The sequence below is a fragment of the Diceros bicornis genome, chromosome 2 (assembly GCF_020826845.1).
Source record: "Diceros bicornis minor isolate mBicDic1 chromosome 2, mDicBic1.mat.cur, whole genome shotgun sequence".
Taxonomy (NCBI): domain Eukaryota; kingdom Metazoa; phylum Chordata; class Mammalia; order Perissodactyla; family Rhinocerotidae; genus Diceros; species Diceros bicornis.
This window is the reverse complement of record NC_080741.1, coordinates 55132651-55150981: the sequence shown is the minus strand read 5'-3', so window position 1 is coordinate 55150981 and position 18331 is coordinate 55132651. Positions and strand designations below refer to the sequence as shown.

The window sequence follows — 18331 nt, the reverse complement described above, 5'->3', positions numbered from 1 at the left end:
CCAGCCACCCCTGGTTCTGAGCTCCTGCTAGATTCATTCTGTTTGTGGACTACCTTGCCATCCTACATGCACACCTCCTCACTCCCCTTCCTAAGAGTCTACAGATGTAGAAAACTGGAACTTTCCCATGGTTTCCAAAACCCCTCCTCTAAGGCCCCTGAGAAAATGTGACAGACTTTTGATAAGATGCAGGGGGTTACAGAGCAGCAGAGAAAATAACATAAAATTAAATAAGAGCTATCCCCGCCCTCGAAAAGATCCTAAGTCACTTTGCCCATCTGGAGTCACGCCCCAGCCCTCCTGCTAAGCCTGCTGTCCCCTCTCTTCTCTCAGGAGGCAAGCCTGCCTTCTCATTTGTCCTATTTTCCTATGCAGAGCAATTTTCTTCTGCCTTCTCTTTCATTCCAGGCACTGCCCTGGGGCCTCTCTTTCACATCCTACTGGCCCCAAATCTTTCCTGAGGAATTCTGATTTGGAGGTGCATATTCGGCAGTGATTGAGCATGGAGGAAAGAGGTTAAATCTGATCATCTATTCTTAAAAAAAAAAAAAACCTTAAAGTTAATTATTTGGAGGAAGAACAAGCAGAGTTCAATAAAGAAATGCCTGACAAGGTTGCTGTTTCCCCTCCTAGCCGGTCCAAAGCAGTCTGTGAGCAAAGGTTCAGATGAGAGGCAAGGTTTCTGAGACATACAAACTCTCAGCCCCAAGGTTAGTGCACAGTCTTGGACGGCCTCCAGCATGAGCCACTGATCGTGCTGCTCTGGGCAACGCAGGGGCTCCCAGATACTCAACTTCCTCGAGTTCCAAGGTTTGAACATCCTGTTACGGCCTACCTTTGGGACACCTTGGCTTGTTCAATTGCGTATTTGAAGTTTTGATCTACTTATTTACCTACTGCTTGACTCGCCTGACTACCCATCAAGGTGGCCAGACTTTTCCTTCAAAGTCATTAAAAATGCCCCCAGTAGTCTGATTCAGGACCTTCAATTTCCTTCAGGAGAGAACTGTGTATATCAGGAATAGCATATCATGATTTTTGACATGGTGACAGCAGTTGGAGTTATATAAATTACAGGATGTGATTACAGTGTTTGCTGTGATAACACCATCAAAATCCCTTTGTGATGTATAACACATTCAAAATGCAAATTCCAGGATATTTAAAAGCCCATCAAGTAGAATTGTCATGACTCAAGATTTAAACCCAGGAATTTAAATCCAGCAGTTACTTTTACCAGTGCCATGAGGTGCATTTTCCTTCTGTCATTTAGTATAGCGTGGAGAACTCTCCATGTGCGAGATACATGTTACAGATTTGAAGTTTCCTATCTTGGGTTGACAATGCTCTGGGGAATATAATTCAGAAAAAGTCAGGTTCCTGTATCGTCACATCTCAAAGCAGGCACTGTGAGTTTTTCAAAATTCAGTAGAAGCAAGTAACTCAGGCTTGTGGAAACAGGAAAGACATTTCAATCTCACATCAGGCATTTTAAAGCCTTGGGCACTCTGTAATGTAGCCTGTTGGGCTTGCCCCTCATCAGAGTACCTGCATATATGTGACAACTTCCCACATTCCGTCAGAGAGCACAGGCCTCAGCCCTGGGCAGGCAATCTAGGGCTGAATCCCATTTTCTCCACTAACTATCCCAAACTCCTTGGGCAAATTCCTCAATCTCCCTAAACCTTGGCTTCCTCATCTGGAGAATCAAGATAAAAGGTCCCACCTGACAGGGATGCAAAAGCGCTTAGCACAGAGTCTGGGGTGCATTTTAACTGCCCCAAACTGTCGCTCTAGCATCCCAGCTATTCTTACTGTGTTGCTGACATGAGGCCTGCCTGGCTGCACTGTTGGGAAGGATGCTGTTGAAGATCACCGCTAGTTTTCACAGCTCAGCCTTTCCTCCCATGTGCTTCTCGGTTCACATCTGCTGGCCAGAGCACAAGATAAGGAGCACTGAGGACTCCGCACTGTAATTACTTCTTACTCTAGTTGTTTCTAAACGATACAACCATAAAGACTTCTGAGACAATGAGGGGCAATGGCATCAGTAGACTAATTTTTTTTCCTTCTTATTCTCAAGCATGGAGTGGAGCTTCCAGGCAGGACAGGATGGACATGCCACTCAGAGTAGGGAGTGCGGCTGCAAAGAGCAAAGGTGACACGGGGATGCCTTTTTGCTGAGAAGGGCATACATGCATGACCCTCTCTATCCCCCTTTCTTTTGGAGAGTGTCAGAGTTTGGCAAGTCTAAAATAAAATGAAGGGCCGGCCCCGTGGCTTAGCGGTTAAGTGCGCGCGCTCCGCTACTGGCGGCCCGGGTTCGGATCCCAGGCGCGCACTGACACATCCCTTCTCAGGCCATGCTGAGGCCGCGTCCCACATACAGCAACTAGAAGGATGTGCAACTATGACATACAACTATCTACTGGGGCTTTGGGGAAAAAAGGGAGGAGGACTGGCAATAGAGGTTAGCTCAGAGCCAGTCTTCCTCAGCAAAAAGAGGAGGATTAGCATGGATGTTAGCTCAGGACTGATCTTCCTCACAAAAATAAATAAATAAACAAATAAAATAAAATAAAATGAAGGCAGAATTCATTCCACAAGACTCTACGAATGGAACAATAAATAATAATGTTATTCTGAATTTCTGGATAATAATAATTAGTATTCAAAGAGTACTTGATTTTGTGCCTGACACAGTGTTAAGCAACATTATCTTTTTTAATCTTCACAACTCTATGAGATCAGTACCATTATTATTCCTATTTCACAAAAAAGAAACCTTGACTGTATATAATATAGTGCTGTTACTTGGTATGTAATTCACTGTAGAATCCGTCAACACATATGGTGTGATATAAATGTGTATGCTATTTTTAATCTATATCTCAGAGGTGTTCAACTGCCCTAATCAGAAATACACATTTCAGTGAATATTTAAGCAAAAGGCAACATGTGCTACAGCTATTTATCTCTGATCAACAACAGAGGTTTTGCCGATTACCACAATGGACATTAGAAATAATTTTTTATTGGTAAGTTGGAGGTGTTTATGTGGATTGGTTCATAGATTGCAGAGGCCATGCTTTTTCTCTGCATGAACCCACATACAGACTTCAGGAGCCCAGTGGCCTGTCTTTAGGAATAGTGCCCCAGGCTTGATTGTTAAACAGTCTTTCCAGCTGCTGACTCTCAGGCTTCTCAGTCACCTGACTCCAAATAGAAGGTCAACTAACTCCTGCAAACATTGCATCTATTCTGATGCAAAGTGCCATCCGAACACCTAAAAGGACAGAGAGCTGGGACTTCCTTGAACTTTCAGAACAGTTGGTTTTTGTGCATGCTGTTAATAAATGTTTGCATGGATGGCAGAATTTTTCTGAGACTTGTTTTCACCATAGCCTGGTAATGAGATGGTGAGGGAGAGTACTTACGCCCTCATCGCTAAATGTTGGAGGCTAGCAATAGCTAACGAAAATAATCTACTAATTATAAATTACCTAACTGGCTTGATTGTTCACTGTGGGGACTTAAACTGAATTTCCTAAAAACGAAAGCTATGACAACATAGTGCCCAGCATAGGAACTGACCCCTCAGCTTAGTAGTTCTCTGGTCAATGAATTAGGTAACCATACATCTAGTTCCACAAGTGTCCCTAGAACAATGACGGCCAAAGATTAGACTCTCCTATTTGCTGACAACTACCAGCAGAGAAGGAGCAATCAGGTTGGATAAGAGGCCATGAAGTCCACACACTATGAGTGCTTCTAATTCAGCCTGAGGTCGGGTTATCATTGCAAGAGAATGGGAAATTGACAAACTTGATCTAGATACTATGAAGTGTGGGGAAATCAACAGACCTTAGAAAAATGTGTGGTTCTGCCAATATAGCAAAGGGTTGCTGTGAACCTATGTACTTGGGCCAAGACACAGCCCTCAATGAGTTTCTGCATTCCTAGCCACCAATTTTATTTTCCAAGTTTGTTCTTGTTTGCATTCAGTTGTACTTAGTTGGAAATCTGTTCTTAATAATATTAATAGTTAACATTAAGATTATTTTAATGTTTAAATAACTTATGTTTAACAAAACCACATTATTTCTAAGTAAAAAGACCCACACATTTTAACAAAATAGAGTCAGTAATCTCACTTTAAAAGAACTTTTTCAACACAATACAGTTTTGTTACATATGTATTGTCATGCAGTGATCAATATTTCTTAACTTGAGAATTCCATGCTTTTACATAACAGAAAACTAAATAAGAAGCAGATTGTCAAGCACTATGATGGCGAACAGCTGGCAAAAATCTATGATTTTTTTTTTTCCTCTCATTCCCTCAGTATTCTGTTGCAAAGTTATATTGAAACACTAATTCATTAAGGATTTCTCCACATCTTCTTCAGAAAACACACTACCATTCTATCATATCAGACTTTCTGGGAATTTTCCTTTCCAGTCTGGCACAGAGTAATTAACTTGGCCTGAATAAGGATGGTAATTAAAAGCAGACAACATTCATATTCTGATGGAGAATTGAGGGCTAATGCTAAAGAAGCTCCACGGACCTGAATATTTTTCCTGGCCTCTCCCAATATCAAGTTTCTTCAAAGTCCACCTAAATTACGATGATGCCCTACCAAAAAAATTCACATTCCATTCTTCATCCATAAACCGTATCTTTAGCAAGAAAAACCACCGTTAGGAACTTTTCCATCAGACCTAAGTAATGTAGTATAAACAATGTGCCTTAAGCAATCAACCCTTTTCTCAACATATTGCTTTTAACAACATACATAGAAAGGGAACATTGCAGAAATCTAGTTCACTTCTGAAAGTTCCCTCTTCTTCCATCTAAAATCAGTGACTGCCCCTGAGTAGATGAAGTTGGCATTCATAAAAACCAGTTGCTTCAGACCTGAATTTAACCATTCAGCTAAGTTTTCAAAAGGAAAGACACATATGACAGTTGCATTTTGGGGACAATATTTTAAACTCTATCTTGGTACCGGCCACCCCTGGTGGTCTAGGGTTAAGATTCAGCACTCTCACTGCTATGGCCCGGGTTCGTTTCCCAGTCAGGCAACCACACCACCATCTCTCAGTTGTCATACTGTGACAGCTATGTGTTGCTGTGATGCTGAAAGCTATGCCACCAGTATTTCAAATACCAGCAGGATCATCCATGATGGACGGGTTTCAGCAGAGCTTCCTGACTAAGACAGACTAGGAAGAAGGACCCAGCAACCCACTTCTGGAAAATATGGCCACAGAAACACTATGAATAGCAGCAAAGCATTGGCTGATATAGAACCTGAAGGTGAGATGGCCCAATAGGACCAGGCAGGGTTCCACTCTGCTGTACACAGGGTCACTAGGCGTCAGAATCCACTTGATGGCGCTAACAACAACAAATCTTGATACCACCATCCACTTTGTGTCCAATATTCTTTATTATTTCTTCCCTAATTCTTGGTGTCTCGTATCTTTTCACGAGAAGTATAGCATAGAGTGGGAGAAGCAAGAAGACTCTAGTGAGTAGTAAAAAGAGATTGGTGGTATGACTAAGAACAAGCCATTTAGCTTCTCTTAGTTAATATTAAATGTGTGGTACTATGTACCAGGAACATTACTAGATTGTATGGATATCAGACAGACTTTGCCCCAGTCCTTACATTATTCTTGGGAAGACAGATCAAAAAAAATTTTTTAAGAGGAGAAAAAAATCAAAGTACTTAATTGAAATAATTATAACAATTATAAATGATCATGATTTCTTTTTTATTTATTTATTTATTTATTTATTTTTCCCCCAAAGCCCCAGCAGATAGTTGTGTGTCATAGTTGCACATCCTTCTAGTTGCTGTATGTGGGACGCGGCCTCAGCATGGCCGGAGAAGCAGTGCGTCAGTGCGCGCCCGGGATCCGGACCCGGGCCGCCAGCAGCGGAGCGCGCTCACTTAACCGCTAAGCCATGGGGCCGGCCCAATGATCATGATTTCTATGAAGGAAACCAATAGGGACCTCAAATGGAAGGTCAATGGACACATGAGGAGTGACATTTTAGTAGAGACATAGAAAATGGGAAGGAATCTCTCCCTCAGTAAAGGAGCAGAGTGGGAGGGCAATCTTTCCAGCACAGAAAGAGAAGTATGTTCAAAAGCCTGGAGGAGGGAGAAAATTTGGGGGTGTTTAAGCAACAAAAAGGTGACCAGCATGGCTGATGTTTTGAGGGTAAGGGAGAGTGGTCTGTGATGCTGGAGCTCTGTTGACCATGGTAAAACACTTGGAGGCAATATACAGAAAAGCACATGGAAAGCCAGGAAATGCAAAACAAATGTAAGGGATTATTTTTAAGGATTTCCTGAATGCCCATTATTTACCCAACAACAAGATATGATTCAGACAATGCCAAAACCTTTTTAAAAAATTCCCTTGTATTTTAACAGTGGGTAAGTTCTGTGGCATGGAACGGTATATAGCAAACGTACCATCAATTTTATCTTAATGATGACATAGCTGATATTAAACCATCTTTCCCAGTCAGAACGCCATTATCCTAGCTCCTCCAAGCATGGACACATGAATTCAGACCTCTTTGATGTATGTGGTAAATGCTTCCTTGGGTTGGTGGTGTTGAGTACTTGAGAGAGAATCCCAGTCACATAGTGAGGATGAATCCACTGATCATGTGTATAACAAAGATGGCCTTGAGCAAGTCTGCAACACGCTGAATGAAATGTTGGAGCTAATGCCATTCTTACCAAACGTCTACGAAACATAGAGACTTTCAGATGCTCTCCAGCCTTGAGATGTCTGAATCATACAGTTGAGCATTTCTTGGGCACCTACTGTGTGCCCAACCCTGTACTGATGATACCACAGTGCACCAGACACCATCTCTCTCCTCAAGGAGTTTAAAGTTCAGTGAGATAAAAAATAAATATGGAATTTTTGATACAGTACAAGAAGTTCTAGGATGGTGCTAAATGCTTTAGAAACATCATGAGGGCCCCACTCTGGACTGGCAGTGGATCCAATGAGGTCAGTGTGGGGACTTCCCAGAGGAGATAGTGATGAAACTGAGCGCAAAGGATAAGTCCAGAGGCTTCCAGATGGAGTAGAAGGAAGACGCAGCTTCTTGCAGAGAGAACATGTGAAGTGGTTAGGTATGAAAGAACATTAGGGTCGGATCATAAGACTATGAATTTGTGAGTAAGGCGAGGTTGGATGGTAGCACAGAATGGAGAAAGGCCATGTTGAAAGAGAAGACTGAGAGGTAAACAGACGTCAGGTTATCGAATGATTCAATTGCTTAGAATTTAGGTTCCCCTGGAAGGTTCTGAGCCAGTGGTGATCCTACCCATACTTCAGATCCTCTAACTTATTGGTTGACAGTTAAAATAGCTCAACCATGTATGAAGCCCTTTCAAACTGAGCTTTGAAATATTTTTCAGAGGCAGACAGAAAAAGTCACCTAATTTGGTCTCATGACGGCCCTGCCCCAGTAAAATGTGAGGACAGTCCTACTCACAGGTCCCTTCCTTTGGAATACCACGGGAGGTCAACTGATGAACAATCCGTGCATTTGAATCCTGTTCTTCTCAAAGGAAGAATCTTTCACATGGAAACAAATGCTGCTGAATAGTGGGCTAAATGAGAGAGAAACAGATTGTGGGATGAGTACTCCGCTCCTGCTTCATCTTGGGCCACTTTAATTTGATCACTTCAGAAGAGAAATCAATTACAAGAGTGTTTAATAGTTGTTTCCCTCAACTAGCAAAGATGTTGATGTTCCAGATTTTTTGATTAAACATAATGGAAATTGATTTCCAAACATGTTCCTTTTGCCTGAATAAACTACTGTCTTTGCTTTTCCTTTTTTGGTTCAGAACAAGACTGAATTTCCCCCAAGGAACTGGCACTGAGCATCATGCTTGGTCTGGACTTCTAACGGGAGTGCATGTCATCCGCAGAATAAGACTGCCATATCACTCATAAGCAGGTGTGAAAGGCCATGAAAGAATAACATTTTAAAGGCAAGAGGATGCAAAAGAGTGATCTTCTCCCATTTTTCAATAGAAGCAGTTTAAGAGCCCAGGTCAGATAAAATATTCTTATCTATGGTATCTTTGAGCCATGGCCTCATAGACAATACATTTACATTTGGCACAGCAATCCTTATGGAATAAGAGTAAAAGAATTCAATCTTTTACATGGAGAAAATCCTGTATACAGCAATAGAAGAGAAACTGGCAGCTGATATCAAACCACAGGCTGATTCTCTCGAATTATTTTAATTGTTCTTCATGCTGGTAATAAGAGGAATGTGTTCATTTTAGTTTAAACCATGTCAAAGCATGAGAATCAGCTCTGAGAACCTAAGTTGCACAAATATCTGGGCTGTGAAGGGGGAAAAAGCAGTACAGATTCAGTTGTGGTGGCCAAAATACCTCCCTCAGCTCTCAGAAGGCACAAGGGAGAGGGGTTCCTACCACCCACATAGAAGGATGGTGGATGGAGGAAGGGCAAGGCCCAAGATGCGGGAGGCAGGAAGAGGATTGGGGGGAGACTTGGGGCAACTGGGACTAAAAGGAAGCCATGAGCCAGGGGCTCAGAGAAGAGGAAAGAAGACATGCTTCTGAGAGTTAGTATTAGCGTCCAGCTGGGCATGCAACTTACAGAAGCCTTATATAGAAAGACAGAGGTCTAGAAATGCCAACTCCTTCAGTCTTTAGTCATTCCTCCTACCCATCCCTCCTTCTTACAGAATCTGCTATCCACAGCCCTGGCTGATCTGTTTCTGTCACATGATTCTTCCCCAGCCATAGCTGACTGAATAAGGGGTAGACAACTGACCTCAAGGGAACCATGGCCTAGAGTAAGTTAAGTAATTTGCTTAGAAATGAACTCAGATACACCAACACTGAGCGTTGTCTCTGATGGGTTTGAATTGGGACATCACGTAAAGCAGGATTTGGACGAGACCATGTTTCACCCACAAGTGAGGGTTGCCAAGAGAACTGGTCTCCAGAGAATATAAAAAATATAGCAGGGCCGGTCCCGTGGCTTGGCGGTTGGGTGGGCGCGCTCCGCTGCTGGCCGCCCGGGTTCGGATCCCAGGCGCGCGCCGACGCACCGCTTCTCCGGCCATGCTGGGGCCGCGTCCCACATACAGCAGCTAGAGGGCTGTGCAACTATGACACACAACTGTCTACTGGGGCTTTGGGGGAAAAAAAAAAAAAATATATATATATATATATATATATATATAGCAGACATTTGAGGAAAAAAGCACAGGTAATTTCGTTTTCTAACACAACCACAGACACAACCTCCCAATCCCCATAACTGTCTTTCCTAAGTGGACCCAACCCAGGACCTTGTTGTAAACTTGGGGGCACAGCAGATAACACACAGTAAAGAATCTCATTTTGCCGTTCTCAGAGGCTGACTCAACAATTACTCAGAATACTACTTAGGCTCTGCAGTGCCAGGGAGGAGCAAAAAGGTGCTTCAGCCCTTCCCTAGGCATTCAGGAGGTGGCCAAGCAACCAGGGCTCCATGCCCCCACTCCCCAATGTCTACCAGAGTAGCTCTGCTTCTATGTTTTATACCTCAAGTGTCCATGGAAACATTTGACTAGATAAAGGGCTCCATTGCTTTAAAACATGGTACCATAATGAATACCATACTGATGAGATACATGATCTTGGGCATGGATTAGTTTTGGGTTCTACAAACAAGTTCTATGCAGGACTCTGTTACTTCTCAGTCCTCCCAGTATTAATTTCCTTTGGGATTGGTTTCTTCCCCACTCTGGGAGACTTGGGCCATCAATTAGTAGCTCCATCTCACCTCTCAGTATGGGGTTGTGACCCAAACAAGCCTATCTTAGGCTTGATATAGATGCTGGAAGAGAAACGGAGAAATCAAGGACTATGAAGATAATGAAAGTCAGTTGATGGTAGAGGCCATCTTTACTACTCTGTAGAGAGGGCCTGCTGGGGAATTAAGTCAATAGGAGTCAAGGAACAAGTCAAAACAACATGGATTGATCCCTAAATCTAGTCATGCCTCAAGACAGAACTACATAGATATCTTGGTTTCAAGAGGCAACAAATTCTCTTTTTGATCTCTGCTGCCTTGAGTTGGGTGCTGTCCACTTGTAAACAAAGAATGCTGAATAATTTATAGTGCTAAATAATTATTCAGGCTTAATGGTCTTTTCCATTTCTATAAGGTCTTATATCTATTTCCAGAGGCTGTCCTTTCATTATAGACAGTTAGAAATTATCATACCATAATAGCAGAAACAACAATAAATCTAAAAACCTAAAAAAAACACTTGAAATCTAAAATTTTTTTTACTTTCAACTCTAAGCTTTTCTACTAGTCATCCATACAGGATGTTACAACTTCTTCCGCGAAGATGATAATTTTACACCTTCGGTTCATAGTTAAAACACTAACCCAAAAAAAAAAAAAAAAAAAACAGAAAATGCTGAGCTCAAAACAAAACCAAACCAAACAAAAACTATTTAATAGAGAAATCTGGAATCAAGTGGAAGAGGAAAATATTTGGATGAATATAAATGGTACCAGAAATCAGGAATGCACTCGTTTTTAACATCACCATCTCCTGGCAAAAAAATAATTATAATAGTAATCTGTTTCAATGGAAATAAAGTACTGTAATATTTATAGTCTGTGCCAGAGTTATAATGACTGCAGGGCCAGAAGTGAAGTGTCACAGCATGCTCCACATGTTTTTAACACGGTTTCTAAAGGCTCTGGAGGCTATTAAATTTAATGAACCCATCTGCTAAGAAATAGAGGTCCCAACGTAATCAGTTTCCTCCATGCCATGTAACGCAGATGGCATTCTCTGTTACACAACCCAGCAGGATGGTTTATATTTCTCTTTACGTGTGTCTTTTTGTTTTGATGATTTGAACTTCTTTGATAGGCAACGGTGTCTTGGGAAAATACTGTAAATTCAGTTTCCAAGCCCCAACTTCCTTATGATGGCTTCAACCCCCAGAGTAATTGCTTCTAGGCAGTAAGATGTTGTAGCTTAAAGCAATCACCCAAATGACTCCTAAATGGCCTAGGTGCCATTCCTAGATGAGAAACTGAAACAAATGTGCAATTTATCAAACGCAAAGCATTTTCTCCAAGTTGGACTTAGCGGGGGGTGAGGAGGAGGGATACACGTCCAATTTGCAAATGCAACTAAATTGGTTTGCAAGTTCCTACAAATTGTGTACTGAATTGCATTACCAGCAAGGGGAGGGGCAGGAGGGCTTGGTAATGAATTCTCATTATTTTAAATGGTCACATTCCCACTGTTTCTAAAGGATTTCTTTGCTTCCCTTCTGCGTGTCACTGTGGCCCGTGCAAATTCCCCAGGAGGGGTTAATCAGGGATGCTGATGCTTCCTCAGTTTGATGCTGGTTCTACCCTGCATAGCAAGTTGGGGAGCATTCCCAAGATGATTAGGACCCAACTGGAAAACACAAGTCATTTGCTTACAAAATGGAACAAATTCTATTGTTAATGATTTTTCCCTCTGCACCTAAGAGATAATGATTATGCAGGACTTGTATTCAGATGAGAAGCCCACCAGAATTCTGGTGTTTGCTGTTTTGTCAATTAATACATGAGATCTCATTAGATTAAACATAATTAATGTTGTTAACATTAATTAATTTATTTGGGCTTCACCAGGAAAGCAAATTGAATAGAATAGCCAGGCAAGAAACAGAATATTTAATCAGAGTGGGAACAGGGAGAATGGGCTCTGAAAGGAGATATTTGTCAGTCTTGATTCCAGATTAGGTTCGGTTAAATGCAATCCCTTGGCTCTCATGTGCAAGAATCCAAACTCAGCTCTGTTCACAAACTTTTATCTTGAGCTTGTCCAGACCCAGAACTGTATGAATCAATATGTAATTAATAAAAAGGTAAAGTAATAAATGCATGGGTCATTTTAAGCTGTTCATTTAAGTATTAAATCAATTATATAATTATATTTGTTGCTGCTGGGTTTTCAGCCATAATAACGGATGAGTCAAGCAAATAGAAATTCCTTTTGCCTTAACCACCAGATAATTAAGGAGAAAGAAGACTTTTAAGACCATATTAAGCAAACTTGTGGGATCAAGTGTCCAAATTTACTAGATAATCAACAAATACCTACCTCCTTAGTATTTGGTAGAAATGACATAAATCAGCAGAGTCACAAGTCTGATTCCTAAAGGAATCAAAGCCACTTTCAGATTACAATGTCACAAAGAGAACCAGGTTCCTCGAGACATCAGTGGTAAGCAGAACTGTTATGATAAGAGCAGACATGGCTGCCCTGAGACTGTCTCTTGACAGAGAGTTTGCTGAAGGAGGGAGTGGTTGCATTTCCTTCTGGTACTCTCTCTCCCTCTCAGACCACAACATGTGGACAGAGACAGTTGCAGTAGGCAAGATTCTAAAACAGCCCCCAAGATTTCTGCCTCCATAAGTACATGCCCCTTAAAGTCCCCTCCCCTTGAGAGTGAGTATGATGGGATACCACTCCCATGATTAGGTTACTATCAACTGACTCTGAGTTAATTAAAAGAGAGATTATCCTGTGAGGCCTGACCTAAGCCAAGAAATCTTTAAAAGAAGGTGAAGCTTCAGAGAGATGCACTCTTGCTGGTCTGGAAAAAAGCAAGCAGCATTGTGTGAACTGCCCATAGTGGCCATGTGGCTAGGAAATGTGGTTCTAGGAGCTGAGAACGATGCCCAGCTGACAGCAAGAAAGAAAACAGGGACCTCAGTCCCATAATTCCAAGGGCCTGAATTCTGCCAACAATCTGAATGAGCTTGGAAGAGGCCCTAAGCTGCTGATGAGGACTGCAATGTGGCCAGGACTTAATTGCAGCCTTGTGAGACCCTGAGCTGAGGGTCCAGCTAACCTGTGCCCAAACTCCTGACTCATGGGTACCATGAGATAATACATTTGTGTTGTTTTAAGGAGCTAAGTTTGTGGTAATTTGTTATATGGCAATAAAAACTAACACAGCTGTCTTGGCAATGCTGACCCACATCACAAGAGTGTGTTGGTAGTTCTAGCTGGGAATCATAACTACTCACACACCAATTGGTGGCCCTCCTCTCTTTGTCTGGGAAGGTCATTCTCCTTCATGGAGCACACAGTTATGGAGGCTACAATAAGGCAGTAAGACAGGAAGCAGACACTAAACGCAGCCACAGATCTACCACATCAACCTCGGAGGAAAAGAACAAACCAAGGTAAACTATCTCGTAGAAAGAAATAAAGAAATTTCCTCTGAATGCAGGGAAGACTTTTTCTCCCGTCTTTTATAGTTGCTCTGCCCATACTTAACACACTGGTAATTTTTTAGCAACTTTCTTTATAGTCTTTCCAAGGCATTCATTTGCATATTCACAGAATTAATGTGTTCTTTTTATACTCATAATTCAGTGGCTTAAATAATATTTAATTAATTTATACAATTATGATAAAATTACAACTGGCATCAACAGGGTTGGAAATGAAGACAGTTGACGTCCAGTTAGCTTGCAGCTCCACTGGGGGAACAGCTAGGTTTATGCTTCTTGCACCAGCATGGCCTTCCAGACCAAATGTCCAGTGTGCTGTGGGCAACAGACACAAGCTGTTCCACAGCAAAGAGAGGGCACTGAGTTAGTTAAGTGGCAGTCAATTAAGGGGGTTCCTACCATATTTCCCTTTCCTTGGGCAACCAGTCACTGGTTACTTCAGTAAGGCTGTGGGGAGCTCTGCCTGGCTGACGCAGCACAACCACCAGTTTTCCATGCGGACACTTACCCTAGGCCCCAATGCCAGACATTAGCACACAGCCCACAACACATATTTACAGCAAAATGAATTCCAAAGGATTAAAGTGTATCTCTAGAGGAATAGTGCTTTCAAGGTACTCATGAAACTTAAGTACCAAATTCTATTATCAAAATGGTACAAGCCACATTGTAGTCACCACGTAAGACCCAACTCAAAGGAAGAAGAGTATTTTTTAAAATTTCCCACAGCCAAGGAGAAAAATTCACACTGGATTTCCTGAGGTTGGGAAATGATGATAGGTAGTATTTATCGCATTCTCACTACAAACAGACATTTAATCCTTAGAGTCAACTTTGGAAGGCAGGTTTTATTCCCATGTTGTAAATGAGAAAACACTCAAAGAAGCTAAGTAGGTAACTTGCTTAAGATCACACAGCTAGTATGGCATAGACGTGGCATTCAAACCTAGGCTACTCTAACTCTAAAATGCTCTTAGCTAATAAACTAAGGTAGATTATACATATGTTCAAATATCGAGACTATTCCAGAGTTGCCAACCCCACCAGGACATCACGTTATTGAAATGGGATCACCAGTCCCAGTGCCAAGAGCTCCTGAGTTTGGTCTCTTTCATTATTGCAAGCTGGACACATTAAGGCAATGCTAGGTTAGGACTGTTTTGGATGTGTCAGGACAGTCATGAGCTTGCAGTTGCTGACCCCTCCCCCTGCCTTAATCTTCCAGGTGGTTCCAAAGTTGGTGGGCTCATCTTAGAATTTAGACTCTGCAGATGAGTTCAGCATATGAATCCTATTTGGACCCCATATAAATGACAGAGGGCTTCTGTCCTTGCCCTAGCAGAATCCAGGCCAGGATGAGGAGTTTGAAGAAATTGTTGCTTCCTGGCCAAAGAGACACCGATTGGAGCAGCAACTGCCTTCTGCTCCAAAAGGCCTAGGAAAGAGGAAGACAGAATGCCTAATGTCCTCTCCAGCCCAACAGGTTTCTCAACACCACCAAGATGAGAAGGAACCCTCAGAACATTCTACTACGGGATTTATTTATCAGAGCTATTTGCAAAGATACAACAGAAGCTTGGAAAGCACAGAGTTGATGCTGATCTATCATTTCAGAGATAAGCATATCCTGGTGGTTTAGATTCATGTACCTCAAAGCGTTCTTGAAGAGGTGGAATAAATGATCTCTGTCATCTTGGCGTACCATTTTACTCAATATTGAGCCACTTAGAGCATTATTTTATTTTAAAGTAAGTAAAGATGTTTACAGCACAGAATGCAAATTTCATGCAAATATTTAGGATAAAGCACAAGACTTCAAAGGCAATTCCTCTGCAGCTACATGCCCAGAGCTGCTCCCAGACTATCTACTTTGCCTCTGCTGTCAAGAATTCTTTGGTGGAAAAGCTAGAGTAGCAATGGGTTCTCCCCCTCTCTTAACTGCCCCCCTTACACACATATGTGTGTGTGTAATTAGTAACTCTAAAACAATTGATTTAAGTGATTAATGTTATCTAAAGCAAGACATCACATTAATATAAAGCTTTATTCTCTTCCCCTCCATGACCTTCGAGGTTACGTACTGCTAGCCAGAATATTCCGTAAGTGTGATATGTCCTCCTCCAAAGGTACACAATGTCCCTTCGATTCTCATTGGTGACACTAAATTTTAATGATCCATTCAAGATTTTGTCCGGATTCTCCCACCATATAGATACTACTTTTTCTCCCTCACAAGTAGTCAAAAATACCTAGGGAAGCTCTTTGAGACCATCAAAATATCCTACTTATCATTAAAATTGCCCCCTAGATTTAGCATCCACTGATGACCTTTGCCCTAACAAGTCTTTACTAAAACGGTTACAAAATGGTGATTTTCCATCTCCATGACTCCCTCCACACTTACCAGTCAGCATTTCATTGTACATTACACTCCATCCCACCCACTTCATTATCTATTTAGTTCATCTCTTTGAGATTTGTTTATCAGTTTACTCTCAGTAAGGACACATGGATTTCAGTTTTATTCAAAAGGTTATAATCCATTACTGTCCTTTTTTATTTTGAGGCTCATATTGTCCCAGAGTTGACCCATGAGAGCCCCTTCACGCTGACTCCTGTGTCCTTTTGACATGACCTCATTGTTTTAGCACTTCCTTAGTTTCTGGCACAAAATATTCCAGGCTTTTTTGGGGGGTGGAGTACCTTCCCTGCCCCAGCCCTGGAATTAGCAATTTCTCTAAGGAACCTTGGTTTCTAGAAGATAGGATCTGGGATCTAGATGTGCTCATTGCTACTGGGGTGCCACTGCTTCTAGGCCCTTCCAATGGACAGAATACGGGTTTCATTCTGATACCTTCCATCCAGTTTCATCCTCCAGGTGTCTGTCTTGTCTTCTCCATTTACAAATTTTCTCAGTCCTACCATACTCACAAAATAGATTCGAAATCGCTAGACCCACATTACCTCAAATGACACCAAAATGAGTTTAAAATTAATTTGCAGTTCTTTTTCCTCCCTAGACCGAGGGTATCAAAGTACTGTGTTCGAAATTTAATATTGTGTGTAACTACTATATTCGACAGGTTACTTCTTTTTTTCCTTCTCTTTCTGGATAATTTTTTTTTTTTTTCATTTGAAATATGGTTGCATTCATTTGGTTCTGTTGGCGTTCATTATTAGTTTCTCCCGCATTCTTTTTGATGTTATGTTAATTTTTAACACATAGAACATCAACTTGCTTTCAAGAGTCAAAACTATGCAAAAAGCTATACTCAGAGATGTCTTGCTCCCTCTGCTATCTCTTCTGCTCTGCACTCTTTCCTACTTCCTGTAGGTAATCAATTTTATTGGTTTCTGATTTATCCTTTCTGTTTCTTTTTGTAAAAATAAGAAGATACATGTATATCTTCTTATTTCTTCTTCTTTCTTACACAAAAGGTATCACACTATTTGTACTCCTGTATTTTTCTCATTTTCTTTAGTAATATATCCTGGAAATCATTCCATATAAGCCAATCATCCTCATCCTTGTTTTTAACATTAAGACTCCATTAAGTGTAAATACCATAGTTTATCCAATCGATATCTTATGTTTGGGCATTTGGTGACTTGCAATATTTTGAAATTACCAGCAATTCTGCAATGAACAAACCTGTGCCTGTGTATTTTCGTATTTTGGAGGTTCATCTTCAGGGTTAATTCCTAGAAGTGGGATTGCTGGGTCAAAGGGTAAATGCAAATTCCCCTTCATAGAGATTGCCCCATCCTGTCTTCCCACAAGCAATGTAGAACTGTCCTTCTCCCACAGCCTCACCAACAGAGCGTACAGTTAAGCTTTTAATTTTTGCCACTCTGATAGGTGAGAAATGACATCTCCCTATAATTTAATTTGCATTTTTCTTACTGAGTGAAGTTGTACATCTTTCATATGTTTAAAAGTCATTTTTATTATTTTTTTTATGAACTGTCTACTCATGTCTTTTGCTCATTTTTTTCTATAGGAATTTTGAGCGTTTCCCCTCAATTTTTAAAATTTCTTTATGTATTAGGATTATTAGTTCTTTATGTCCGCTATACATTGCAAATATTTCTCTCATTTTACCATTTGTCTTTTGACTTTGCTATTAGTGGTTTTTGACTTTAAAAAGTTGGTTTTTGTTTTGTTCTGTTTTTATTCTAAGTAGTCAAAGTTACTTGTCTTTCTTTTTATCGCATCTGGATTTTGGAGTCATGGTTAGAAAGGTCATAGAGAAGTTCACCCAGGTTTTGTTCTAGTGGCTTGTACAACTTTGTTTTTTGCAGTTTAGATCTCTGATCCACTTGGATTTCTTTCTTGAGTATGATGTGAAGAATATAACTAATTTTATCTTTTTCTAAATGGCTATCTAGTTTTCTCAAAAGCATTTATTACAAAGCCCATCCTAGCCCTACTGGTCTGAGATGTTACCTTTATCATATACAAAATCTCCATATGTAGTAGGGTTTTGTTTTTGGATCTTCTAGTCTATTGATCTCTCTGTCTATCCAGGTACTGGTACCACAACGTTTTAATCATAGAGACTCTGCTTTTTACTTTTTAAATTGATGAAACAAATAAAATAACTGACCAAACTGGCTGCTTAGGATCTGTAAACAATACCACTGGGTGACTTGATGACATCAATCCTGGCCAGCCATACTCCTCCTCTTCATGCCTGCCTTCTCTGCCTTATTCAACCACATGTAAGAAGAAGAGATGAAACTATCACTATTGTTGCTATTGTTATTATTGTAGGTATGGTGCCAACGTAAATGGAGCGGCTTAATTATTTTGTTTCCATGATGCTAAACTAAACTGGGCTCAGACTCTGAAAGGAATAAAAGCCCAAGGTCTCCCAGGCAACCAGAGAAGGTTTTTCAGCTTAACACACATCTCTATTCAGAGTCATTTCTCCCGGGGAAGGGTACCCCTCCTTGACCAGTTGGTATTTCCATGGTCCCATTG

General features: G+C 41.1%; 1 protein-coding gene across 1 annotated transcript in view; it reads right to left on the bottom strand.

The window, feature by feature from the left end:
• Positions 1-18331, bottom strand: part of CACNA2D3 (calcium voltage-gated channel auxiliary subunit alpha2delta 3) — an 853260-nt gene that overhangs the window by 270344 nt on the left and 564585 nt on the right. The window lies entirely within an intron of this gene.